Below are 11798 nucleotides of genomic sequence, written 5' to 3'. Positions count from 1 at the left end.
TATGTGTTCCCTTGGAATCAAGCTCACAACCTTTTATGCTACTAACCCAATGCTCCAACAACCACTGAGCCACAGGAACAGAGAAAGAATTTACTGACGAATAGGGGTTCAGTTTAACTTCATAAGTGGACTAAACTGTTTCAGGTAATCTCAACATTTTCAAGGTAAAAATAAGTGACTAGATCCATGAGGAATTTTATGCTTTAATAGTAATTGAATCATTGGTTGCATAGACATGAATGATAACATATACAACACATGGTAAATGAGATTCACAGAGCTCACAAATGCAGCAAAAAATGCCATCAAAAAATAAAGCAAAGTTGCTTTTACGCTCATTTCTTTTTAAAACAATTTGTGGCAGCCTTTAATGCAGATTTATTATTGATTCATAAACTTTACCCAAACAATTGCTCAAAACACAGTGACAGGGTTGTTTCTATTACAAGTAATAAACGTGCATTATTTGTGTTAACACATTAAATGAATATGAATAGGCGATTTCAGAGAGGCTAACATTATAGCAAGCTAGCATTGAGCATGAGATCCCACCTTCCCATCAGAGCGCTCTCTAAAGCTACGCCTCCTCCTAAACACATGATCGACATCATGATTGAAGATCACCTGCGTGAGCAGCGTGCGCGGCAGTATATGCAAATACATCATTTGACAGACAAGTGGGATATCCTGTCATTGCATTCTGACCGGATGCAATGGTTGGATGAACATTTTATGGTATATTTGATGCGATGTGGGAAAAACCAACACATGGTGAAATTGTACATACTGTATTTCAGATTTCGATATCATATGAAAGCTGGGTTCCAGACTTTTCCGAAACATTTTATTTTGTTTCTACCTTGTATGCAACAAAAGTTATGGTTATCCGAAGTTGGCTGATCGCTATGATTTTCAGAAACGTAATTTTGAGAAAAACAGGTTTAAAGTTGGTTATGAAAAGCAATGCAAAATAAAGCACAACAGTCAAGTATCACAAGTAAAAGTAATACTCTATGAACAATTTTAATTAAAAACATTCCCTAGTGTTGAAATATATAAAATACACCATATGAAAACCATTCAAATAAAGTGAAAATAAGATAATGCATAGCGTTAATATGAAAATGGTGCTGGGCACACTTAAAGAATGAGAGCTCTGTCAGGTGCGCTAAAAGCACTGCATCACTACACAAGAAGACTAGTTAACTTTACCCTGAAGAGAACGGAAACTTAGTAAGTAGTAAAGCAAGTTTTCCATTGTTTATAATGGGCATAATCTCTGAACTTTTGATGATTTAGAAGACCTTTGAGTTTAGCAATATCACATGGGTAGTCTGTTCCTGCTCTGTGTTAAATTAAAGTTTGGGATTGTTATGATGAAGTTATGCAGAAATAATGGTTTGATCACCTGAATCGTGCTTTGTCCTCTATGAAGTACATTATGGCTGAATTTAGAAATAAACTATTCTTGCAATTTTAAAGAGCATTTAATTTATTCATTATTTATAGTTTTTTTGCTGCTTCTCTGTTTCAGCTATTTGCTGTATACTGGCGTCATTTGAGGTGCATCCCGGCTCTTTAGCTGCAAAAACAACAAATAAACTTTAAGTACAATTATAATAAACAACACTTCTTAAATTGTGATTATTAATGTTTATGGGTCTCATATGACTGTACTTGTCAGCTGAACGACTCAGACGTTTGCCGCAGAGCTTTTTGTCCGGGAGAAAGGGCTCGGGCTTAGGGTGGGGAGCAGGTGAATGCCTACAAATAGAAACAGAAATACAGTTTCTGCAAAACATCAAATAATAAGTAATTTGCTGTCTGTATTTTTTTACATGGGCAGTGTTAATATAATTTACATTTAGTCATTTAGCAGACGCTTTTATCCAAAGCGACTTACAGAGAGTTCAGGGAGCAATAAGCGATACAGTATGTCAATCAGGAGCAATAATACAATAGGTGCCAATACAAAGTTACTAGTTTCAGCGAAAGCTAGACCAATACCTGTTGAGAGAAGGAGAGAGGGTTTTTTTTTTTTTTTGTCTGTCAAGTATTCACAGAAGACATGGGTTTTAAGTAGTTTTTTGAATGTTGTGAGAGATGTGATTGACCAGACTGAGTTAGGAAGAATGTTCCACCAGGAAGGAGTTGTGAAGGAGATATCACAATGCTAAAACTGAGAGAATTTGTTTAACTTATTCAGGTGCAGGAGCTGGTGTAGGTGGGGCAGGGGCTTTTGTCCACATCTCTTGTCGAGCCAGCGTATAATGTTGTGTAAAACCTGTTGAGAAGATTTTCAAAACAGTATTAAAAAATAAAAGAGTGCTGAAACTGTTGGTCAGACAAAATAAAACAACTTACCAAATGTTGGTTGTACTTTAAAAACAAAAGTGGCCTGACGAAGAAGAGGCTTCGGCCTGTTTGATGTTGGACAGGAGCTTGGCTTTTCAGACAGGTGCAGTCTAGCCAACATCTTACAAAGATCTTCAACACTGCAGCCTGTCCTCAAAGAGCTCCTGACCTCCTGCCTCTGTGGAAAAGCTGTTGAGAAGATGAATAACACATCCAATGACTGAAATCATTAGTTTTGAAAAATACGGAACATCGATACTGTACTCTTTGCAGTAGCGTTCTTCTGTTCTTCTCATGGGCTCACTCCATTTACTGTCGAGGAGCTTGTGGGAGAATCTTGATGTCTAAAAATACACAAAAAAAAACACTTTAAGTCCCGTTTCATCAAACATTTGAACATTTATAAACTGAGAGAATTTGTTCAACTCACTGAGGTAAACCTTTGGCAGCAGGGGGATCTGATCTTTTAAAGGAATCCGAGGGAGCAGATCTACGACTAAAAATGCAAAGAAATGTATATTAAGTATCGTTTCTGCAAACATTCAAACATTTATAAATTGAGAGAATTTGTTCAACTCACTGAAGAGGTGGAGCCCTCAACTTTTGAATGAAGCCCAAGGGAGGAGATTGATGCCTAATAATACAAAGAAAGGTTTATCAATTACCGTTCCTGCAAACATTTGAACATTTATAAACTGAGACAGTTTTTTCAACTCACTGAGGTGGTGAAGCTTTTGTGACAGGTGGCTCTGGCCTTTTAAAGAAGTCAGAAGGAGTAGAGCCCAAAGGAGGAGATCTACAACTAAAAATACAAAGAAGTGTATACTGTTTTGGCAAACATTCAAACATTTATAAACTGAGAGTGTCATGATTCTGCCTCCCTATGTCATGTAATTCTTGATCTTGTGGCAGAGTCATGACAAAGCCTTAATTATCCCTCATTTGTATTCTCCTATATATTGACCTCGTGTCTCTTGTCTTGTGTTGATTCGTTTTGTGCCACTTTGTACTGTTTTGTACTGTTTGGATTACCTCGTGTTCTCAGTGTTCCTCGTCATTGTAAGTGTTACGTTTTGCTCTGCCTAGTCTTGTGTGTGTAGTTAGTTTAGTCCTGTCTAAGTTTCATGTAGTTTAGTTAGTTGCCTTGCCTCGTCTGTTTTATCCCCCTCGAGGGTGTTTTGCTTTGTGTTTTGTGTAAATAAACCTGTGTTTCCATCCACCGTTGTCTGCACCTGAGTCCTCATTTCCACGATCATGACAGAACGAATCTGTTCAACTCACTGAGGTGGTGAAGCTTGTCTAACAGGGCACTCCGGTCTTTTAATGAAGCCCGAGGGAGGGGATCTACGCCTAATCATACAAGAAAAATACTTTTAATACTGTTTCAGCAAACATTCAAACATTTTTAAACTGAGAGAATTTGCAGTGAAAAGCACTCGCACTCGAAAAGTCTTCATCTCTCACAAGCTCAACACTCAACCGTCTCCGCCGAACTCAAACCCACGATGACTACTGTGAGGCAGCAGCTTATAGGTAGATGGAACGCGCTTTATGACGTCATAATCTCATCAAGATCAGAAAGCCATGGCTTGGAGAACGTTAGTATACATTGTTACAGTGAAAATATTAATAAAATATAAATTTTGTAAACAAACTTCTTACTAAAACGTAATAAAATGATTTATAATAATATTAATTTATCCAATAATATTATATACTATTCTAAAATATAAATATTATTAAAATATACATAGCTGTATCCCTTCTAGCCACAACCACTTGAATGCGACATAGTTATGTTAAAACCCCTGTTTCGATATTGAATCAATGTTTTATCTGTATAAATTGTGAAGGTTTATTCGAAATTTGATTGACGACCGATACTGACCTTTCTAACCAAAAATCAACATTGAAACAATGTCAGAACAGAAACGGGATACAAACAGAAAAGGAGCACTTGCACTGAAGGCCAGGAGTCGTCCCGGTTGATCACGAACCTGATCATGTCCCCCAACCACAGGGGCCTCAACATCTCCACCTCCGTCCGCCTGAGGGGTTCGGTGAGGCAGCTGTTATAAATAACCTTGAGTTCTGCCTCACCGAACTCAGTCTCCCTCGCTGCCGCCACAAACTCCCGGGAGAAATCCCGAACCCCGCGATCCCCCTGACGTAGCCCAAATAGCAGGTGGGCCTGGTGGGACCGCAGGGAGGCTCGAGCACTGTCCATTACTGCCTGCTGGGTTCTATTGTGACTCGTTCGTTATGTCAGGATCGGGGAAAGAACCCAAGCGTAGGCAGCGATGCAAAAAACACTTAACTTTAATAACAATCAATCAAAACACCCACAATGGGGAAAACTATAACAAAACACGAACTAGAAACAAACACTTCCCACGAGGGGGACAAAATAAGAAAACAAGAAAACTAGATTTACGCTATAATGACAGGGACAAGACTAACTAATAACACGGTATGAAACACGACAAGGTAATCCAAATAGACAAGGCGGGGTAACAAGTAAACATCCAAGGCAAGAGACAAGGAGACATAGCAAACATAGCAAAGAAGTGAAACGAATGAGCACAGGACAGTAGACACAATGACATTTAATAGGGGATCTAACAAAGGATAATTAACAAGGGACAGGTGTCGGGAATGAAACACTAATGGAAAGCTAAACGAGGAAACGAGAGTGACGGGCCGAAGACGAGACCAGAGAGAGTGCATGCTATGTCAGAATCAACAAAAACATGCCTCTCTCCACAGAAAACATGAGGCTCTGTCATGATTCTGACACGAGACCAAGAAAGACATGAGATGATGAGGCAGAATCATGACAGAACAGTACACAAAAACACAAAAAACACAACATTTCAATGTTTTTGAACACATACCTCTCAAAAAGCCTGTTACAGGAATTGGGTAATAGGCATATTAAGTACATGAAGAGGCAATGTGTAAAAGTATTTTTGATATTGTGCTGCAGTGCTTGCATGAATTAGTGGTCAGGAATGTTAAGATTTAGATGGCATCCGTTGTACAGATGTATTACATTTTAAGATCACTACTGGGTCTCATAAAGCAGTTAACATTTCATAATCATTAGCTCACTGCCTTTTAAAAATCTTGACAGCACTAAGACAACCTTAGTTTTATGAAGTCTTAACCATCTTTTCCACAAGATGGCGATATCATCCTGTTATTATTCACAGTAAATATGACCAAATGAAATTAGAAATCTTTTGATGTGGTTATCTTATTCAGTACCCTATGTGGCGCTACTACACAAGAAAGCTCTTGCAATGTTTTTAATTTGTCTAATGAATATTCCCAAGATCTTGGTAGGCAGTTAGGGTGCAGATCTAGTTGGCTTGGCTAATAAATATTTTTCACTTCTGGAAAATATACTGTTTTTACAGAAACACTAAGCTGTCTGTATAGCATTGACAAATAAAGTTGACTGTATTGTGTTGCAACCCTTTTGACAAACAGTTATAGAAGGAATTTTAAAAACACAAACCTTACTTCGTTCACCTGCTGCACACATAAAATATCAGACAAATCAACAAAATCCTCCAGAGACTCCAGGTAAAAAGACTTTTTAGGTTTAGGTCTGTTCTGTTATTTAGTTCCTGACGGATCAAATTCTTAATGAAATACATTAAAAATTGTTCAAGATTATGAGTTGTGTATTTTTTTGTTTACTTTAAATGTAATTTTATAGAAATTATTAACAAATATGTTAACATGTACTGTAAATGATGAATTTGGAGATGAATGCTATGAATTAAATTACCTTAGACCCAAATTGTCACATTACCCAGGAAAATCCAGAAACATTAGTAAAAACACCTACATTTGTTACAAAATCAATTGTTTTATTTGTAATAATAAGATATTTTTTCATAACCAGCAAACTTACATTAAATTTGAATTTAATTAATTAGTTAATATAAGCACTTTTCGCAATGTTTTTAGAGCAACAGAACAAGTGCTAGTATGAAAATTTGTCAGGCCTGCACTGACAAGAAATGTTGTGCATTTGCTCGACATTTAGTTTACTACATCAAAGTGTTTATTTGTTGTGTCTTTTGTCTGCAGACCTCCAGGAACAAAAGAATTGGCAACAGACTCTAGAAAAAACTCTTTAGGTAAGTTTTACAATACCAAAGAAATAAACCTGCGCAACTGTAAACCCAAATGCTCAAAATAATCAAACAGATTAAGTAAGGTAAACTTAAATTTATATTTAAAAAAAGTTACTTAAATTATTTATGTTCCTGAAACACAATTTTACTTTTGAGTAAAGTTTAATGATTCATTTGATGTTAAATTGATTTTTGATTAACTTGAAGTTTTGACTAAAACTCAAAACAAAATTTGCTCCTTGTTAAATTTACTTCGTTGAAACATGTTAATTAGACACAATTGGTCGAGAAGGATTTCCAATCCCCAGCATACTTTGCGTCAGAGAGCATTAGGAGAGTATATTAAAATATGATTACTTTATGTGTTTTTTAGTGAAATCAAAGACTTGTAAGTGTTTAATGTTCACATATCTAGCAAATTTAGAAGAGGGTTTTTTTTCAGTTTTGTTGTTACCATTGTTCAGAAGAGTGGTGCATGTGCTTAGGGTGTGGAGGCTACATGTGACATGTTATCAGCGAGCAATGACTGTGCTAATTCCAGTTCTGAGATTAGTCTCTTCTTGCTCATTTTGGGTTGCATAAGTCAAGGTATTTGATTTATGCACATTAAGACTAATAAATATGTAAAATAAAGAAACTGAAATAATTGAGTTTATTTACCTTAAAAATACATATTTGTGTACATAAAAATTAGTTTTGTGTACATAATTTCATAAGAAGAATGAATGAAATATTTAAATCACACTTACTAAGACTTATTAAGAACTTTAACAGTAATCAAAATTTGAAAGTTCTGCTTATTCAAAGCAAGAACCTCTTAAACTCGTTGCCTCAATTATTTTGAATATTGCCAACTTATCCGGGTTTACAGAGTAACATAACATTTTTATATCATATGATGCAGAGTCTGATTACCTTCATTCATTCCTTAAAGGAACAGTTCAGCCAAAAATGAAAATTCTGTCATCATTTACTCCCCCTCGAGTTGTTCCAAATCTGTATAAATGTCTTTGTTCTGATGAACACAAAGAAAGATATTTGGAAGAATGCTTGTAACCAAACAGTTCTTGGCCACTATTGACTATTCGTTGACTTTCATTTTCAATTTTGGGTGAAATATCCCTTTAATGCAGTGGAGCTTTAAATAAGAAGAAATAGGAGAGAAAATAGGGTTTTACTGGGTTGCACAGAATGTTGAATCCCAGTTATTGGAAAATTGCACCTGCGTATTGAAGCACTATTGCAAAAATATTAATTCTGCCAATCGACTGCTGTCTTGGCATATACCAATAGTTTCTTTGCATAAAATTCTGCTAAACTAGATGAAAATAAATGAGACGCTATCAAAACTTTGCTTTATTTGTTTAAGCATCTTGCAACGTTTAAAGTTCCCATAACTTTCTGGTTGATTTGACTGGAGGCTTTCCCTCATAAATGCTACAGGCTTCACACTGTTGATATGAACATGGCTCATTACAAAGGAAAATTCATGTTTGGCCTGTGGCACTGCTTGGATGCCACCCTCCCATTGGCCTACAGTAAAATTAGCTGTTTGTGAAAGCTTTAGTGTCACACCAGTTACATGAAGTCTACTGTATTTCAGATTTACGAAAGGTCTTTTTAATGCTTCTGGAAACTGATGCTTTACAGATACAAGTCTAGCTGGAAGACTATTTTTCTATTGTTCTGCTGTCATCTCATGTCAAATAGCTAATAGCGCGCTAATTTTTGTTTTCCTTGTTTTTGTTAAATCAGATTCTGCAGGCCTTCAAAGAGATCAAAAACAATTTTTTTATCATTTACTCACCGTTATGTCCTTACAAACTTGTTTGAAGAGTGTAAATGTAATGAGCAAATGATCCAGGGATCAAAAATAACATGTTTATAAATCACATGTCCCTAGCCTTTAGCTTCAGGGGCCACGAAAACACAAAGCAGGTGGTGGGAACCATTAAAGCTATAGAATCTCATATCCTCCTTTAAAGTGACTCTTCAGTGTTTAAAACTCCCAAAATCTTTCATGTAAAAATACTGGATTATGATTGGGTTCTGCCAACACCTTATCAGTGTAGTGTTTTGCGGAAATGGAGGTTTCGCAGTGATGCAGTAGAAGTCCTAGGCACCGTTTACACCTGCCATTAAAATTTCTTTGGCATCTGGATTGTTTCTAGATATTCTTTGGCTTCAGCCATCTGGGGCACCATTGACTTTTAAAACAGTACCTTAGAACTGTTTGTTTTCCTACATTCTTTCCTAAATATATAACAAAATACAATCATTCTTTCTATGGTACTCAATGGTGCCCCAGAAATGTAAATTGCTAACATTCTTCCAAATATCTTCCTTTGTGTTCAATTGAACAAAAAAACAGGTTTGAAACAACTTGAGGGTGAGTAATTCATGACAGAATTTTCATTTTGGGGTGAACTATCCCTTTAAGAAGAAAAAGTAAGGGCCAGTATTGCTTTCTCTGTACTAACTTTAAAAAGACATCTTGGTCACACAAAAGATATTTGGAAGAATGTTAGCAATTTACATTTCTGGGGCACCATTGAGTACCATAGAAACAAATTATTGTATTTTTTCATATATTTAGGAAAGAATTTAGGAAATCACAACACAGCTCAGCAATATTAAGGTTGGCCCGGGACCAGTGTGAAACAGTGGTGGGAAGATTAGATCATTTTACTGACTTAGATCTTTGAATCTCGTTTAGCAAAAAAGTCTTTGCGTTCAATCTTCATTTGAATAACTCGGGAACAGCTTTCAATAGCCAAATTCCCAAAACACATTCATTAAGCGATCATACACTTGGATCATATTCATTATCATATCTTAAAGGGGTAGTTCACCCAAATATGAATAACGCATTGCACCCAGCATCTGGGGTTTTACAGCACATGCATCTGACGGCAGTAAACAAATAAAACCCAACTTTTAAGTTACAAATACTCCATCTTTTTCACGCTGATAATGCGCATCACAGTGATCTGACCTAGTGTCACATAGCAGGTGTGATGGAATTTAGCCTAACATACACACTCAAGCAATGCCTCTAAAATAAAAATGTTATGGGATTTCATCAACATTACTGCCAAGTGAAATACAGCCGCTGACAGAATTAAGAGACCACACAAGACCAGGCTTTGAATCAGCATTTCTGCATCTATTGTGATAATTTCAACAGAAACAAACCTCAGGAATAACATAAACTCCTGCTAAAATACATGTAAAAACAGTACCGTGATGTTAAAACATGAATATGAAATAGTTTTCTTTGCATTATTCATGATCTGCAAACATTTAATCTTTTTTGTTATTTTGACCACTTTGTCCCATTTAAATTTTCTGCAAATAAATGCAAATATTTTCACTTGGAATTTTAGAGAAATGTTATCACTAATTCATGGAATGAAACAAAAACGATCATTTTACATGTACCTATGAATAGTAATTAAAAAAAAGGAAATTAATTTTGGAGTGTTGTCTTCCGAAGCTGTACAGTATATGAGACAAAAAGCTTGCCGTGACCCCTAAAATGACTTTCATTTGTGTTAACTGACTGATTTACAATTTTTTAACAGCACGTGTATATAATATTTTACAAAATGCATAAAGGCATACCAAATCATTTCAAGTGTTTGTCAGGACCATCAGAAGTCACAGGTCCGACTATGTTCAGAATCCTGACACTCACACTGAAAGTAGACCCCCACCTGAGGGTCTACAGAATCTCAAATGTCTATTCTCAGTCTTGCCCACAGGACATAATAATGAAGATAAACATCAGAACAATGTGATGGATCATCGTGAGTTTCACACCTATTTAAAAGAGCTTGTTCAGAACAGGTTTCAATCCCATGTACTCCCCATTATGCAAATTATTACAAAGAGTAGAACATATTTTTCGAATTTGTTTGGATGTAGACAGTTTTGATTCTAAAGCATGTTGATTCACAAATTGATTCTGTTGTGACAAATATGACAATAATCATTTGAGTACTTCATAAATCAATTACTGTATATACAGTAAGAATTGGTAAATTGATAATGAAGACTTAAAAGGATGATAGCAATTTTTCAATTTGTTTATTATTAATTGATTATATTTTGATGATATCTGTTTATTAATGTTATACTTCTTTGTGTCTCATTTTTTTTGTTTAGATTGTCTGTACTGTCTTGGTGAAAGCATGTCAGGTGAGATGACAGTTTTTTTTATGTGCACATGTTGTGAGGTTTATGATGAACTGGATGAATGTTTGAGTCTCCCATGTGATTCTAGAGTAACTTGATTGTTTAAATGTTGTCTAAATTCTTGATTCATGACAGTTTTAAGAAGTGAAAACCACAGCTGTCCAAAAAACGTGTTACCAAAGGCAGGTTATGGTTCATATAAGTGATTTGATTTTAAAAAGCAAGAAAATAAAATAATCTGCGCCGTCTGGGTGGTGCAACAGTCATCTGTTTTAACTTTTTAATTTTCCAAATATACTGAAGCAATTTTAAACACAAATTAAAAGTCCATTACAGTGTACCCATAAGTTATTATCATCTATTCTATAGAACATATCTGGAATGTTGAAGTTGCTACTTACTGTAGATCATCTTGGGGAGATGTATTGCAGTGTTCCTTTAGCTTAACTGGTAATGCATTGTGCTAGCATCTCAATGGTCATGGGTTTGATCCCAGGTTTATACATTGCTTTGGATCAAAGTATCCGCCGATGCATAAATAAATATTATCAAAATGTATCTAATTGTTTCAAAAAACAACAAAATTCCTTCTTAAGATTTTGTTCTTTATACTTCAATAATGTGTCTCTCTGTATGAGGAAAGCCAGACAAACATGAAAGTCAGACAAATGTTTAGAGGAGTAGACATGTTTAGAATAATACTTTCAAAAGGCTGAGCAAATGGAGGCTACAAGACAAATAACAGAAAAGTAAAGCATGAAAGTTGCAGGGCAAGAAAGCAATAAGAGACTGCAGTGAGAACCTGTATAGAAATAAAATGGATCTGGAACACAATATTGCCAAAATTATAATATAACAAATAAATGAATATCTTCCATGAAAAACAGAGGCCAACATAAAACTGTCCTGACAGACCCTTGCAGGTGTTGACATTACTACACTTTGTAACATCAGTACACTGTAAAATATTACTTAAAATGTACATACCTGTATGTATATATATATATATGGCACCTTCGAGGCAGGGAGAGGAATATAGATAGATGTATAGATAGATGGGGGATTAGACCTAAAGAAACTGATGATAATTACAAATCT

The 11798-nt window shown here is 35.6% G+C and overlaps 1 long non-coding RNA gene across 1 annotated transcript; it reads right to left on the bottom strand.

Annotated features, from left to right (window-relative positions):
• Positions 1-2604: 2604 nt before the first annotated feature.
• Positions 2605-3176, bottom strand: LOC130545546 (uncharacterized). The gene is made up of 4 exons (XR_008961661.1): positions 3074-3176; positions 2936-2989; positions 2786-2851; positions 2605-2699 (listed from the first exon to the last, which is right to left on the bottom strand). It is a non-coding gene; the product is annotated as an uncharacterized LOC130545546 (long non-coding RNA).
• Between the last annotated feature and the right edge of the window lie 8622 nt (positions 3177-11798).

Source organism: Triplophysa rosa, linkage group LG21 (assembly GCF_024868665.1).
Source record: "Triplophysa rosa linkage group LG21, Trosa_1v2, whole genome shotgun sequence".
NCBI lineage: Eukaryota > Metazoa > Chordata > Actinopteri > Cypriniformes > Nemacheilidae > Triplophysa > Triplophysa rosa.
This window is presented reverse-complemented; position numbering and strand designations above follow the sequence as displayed.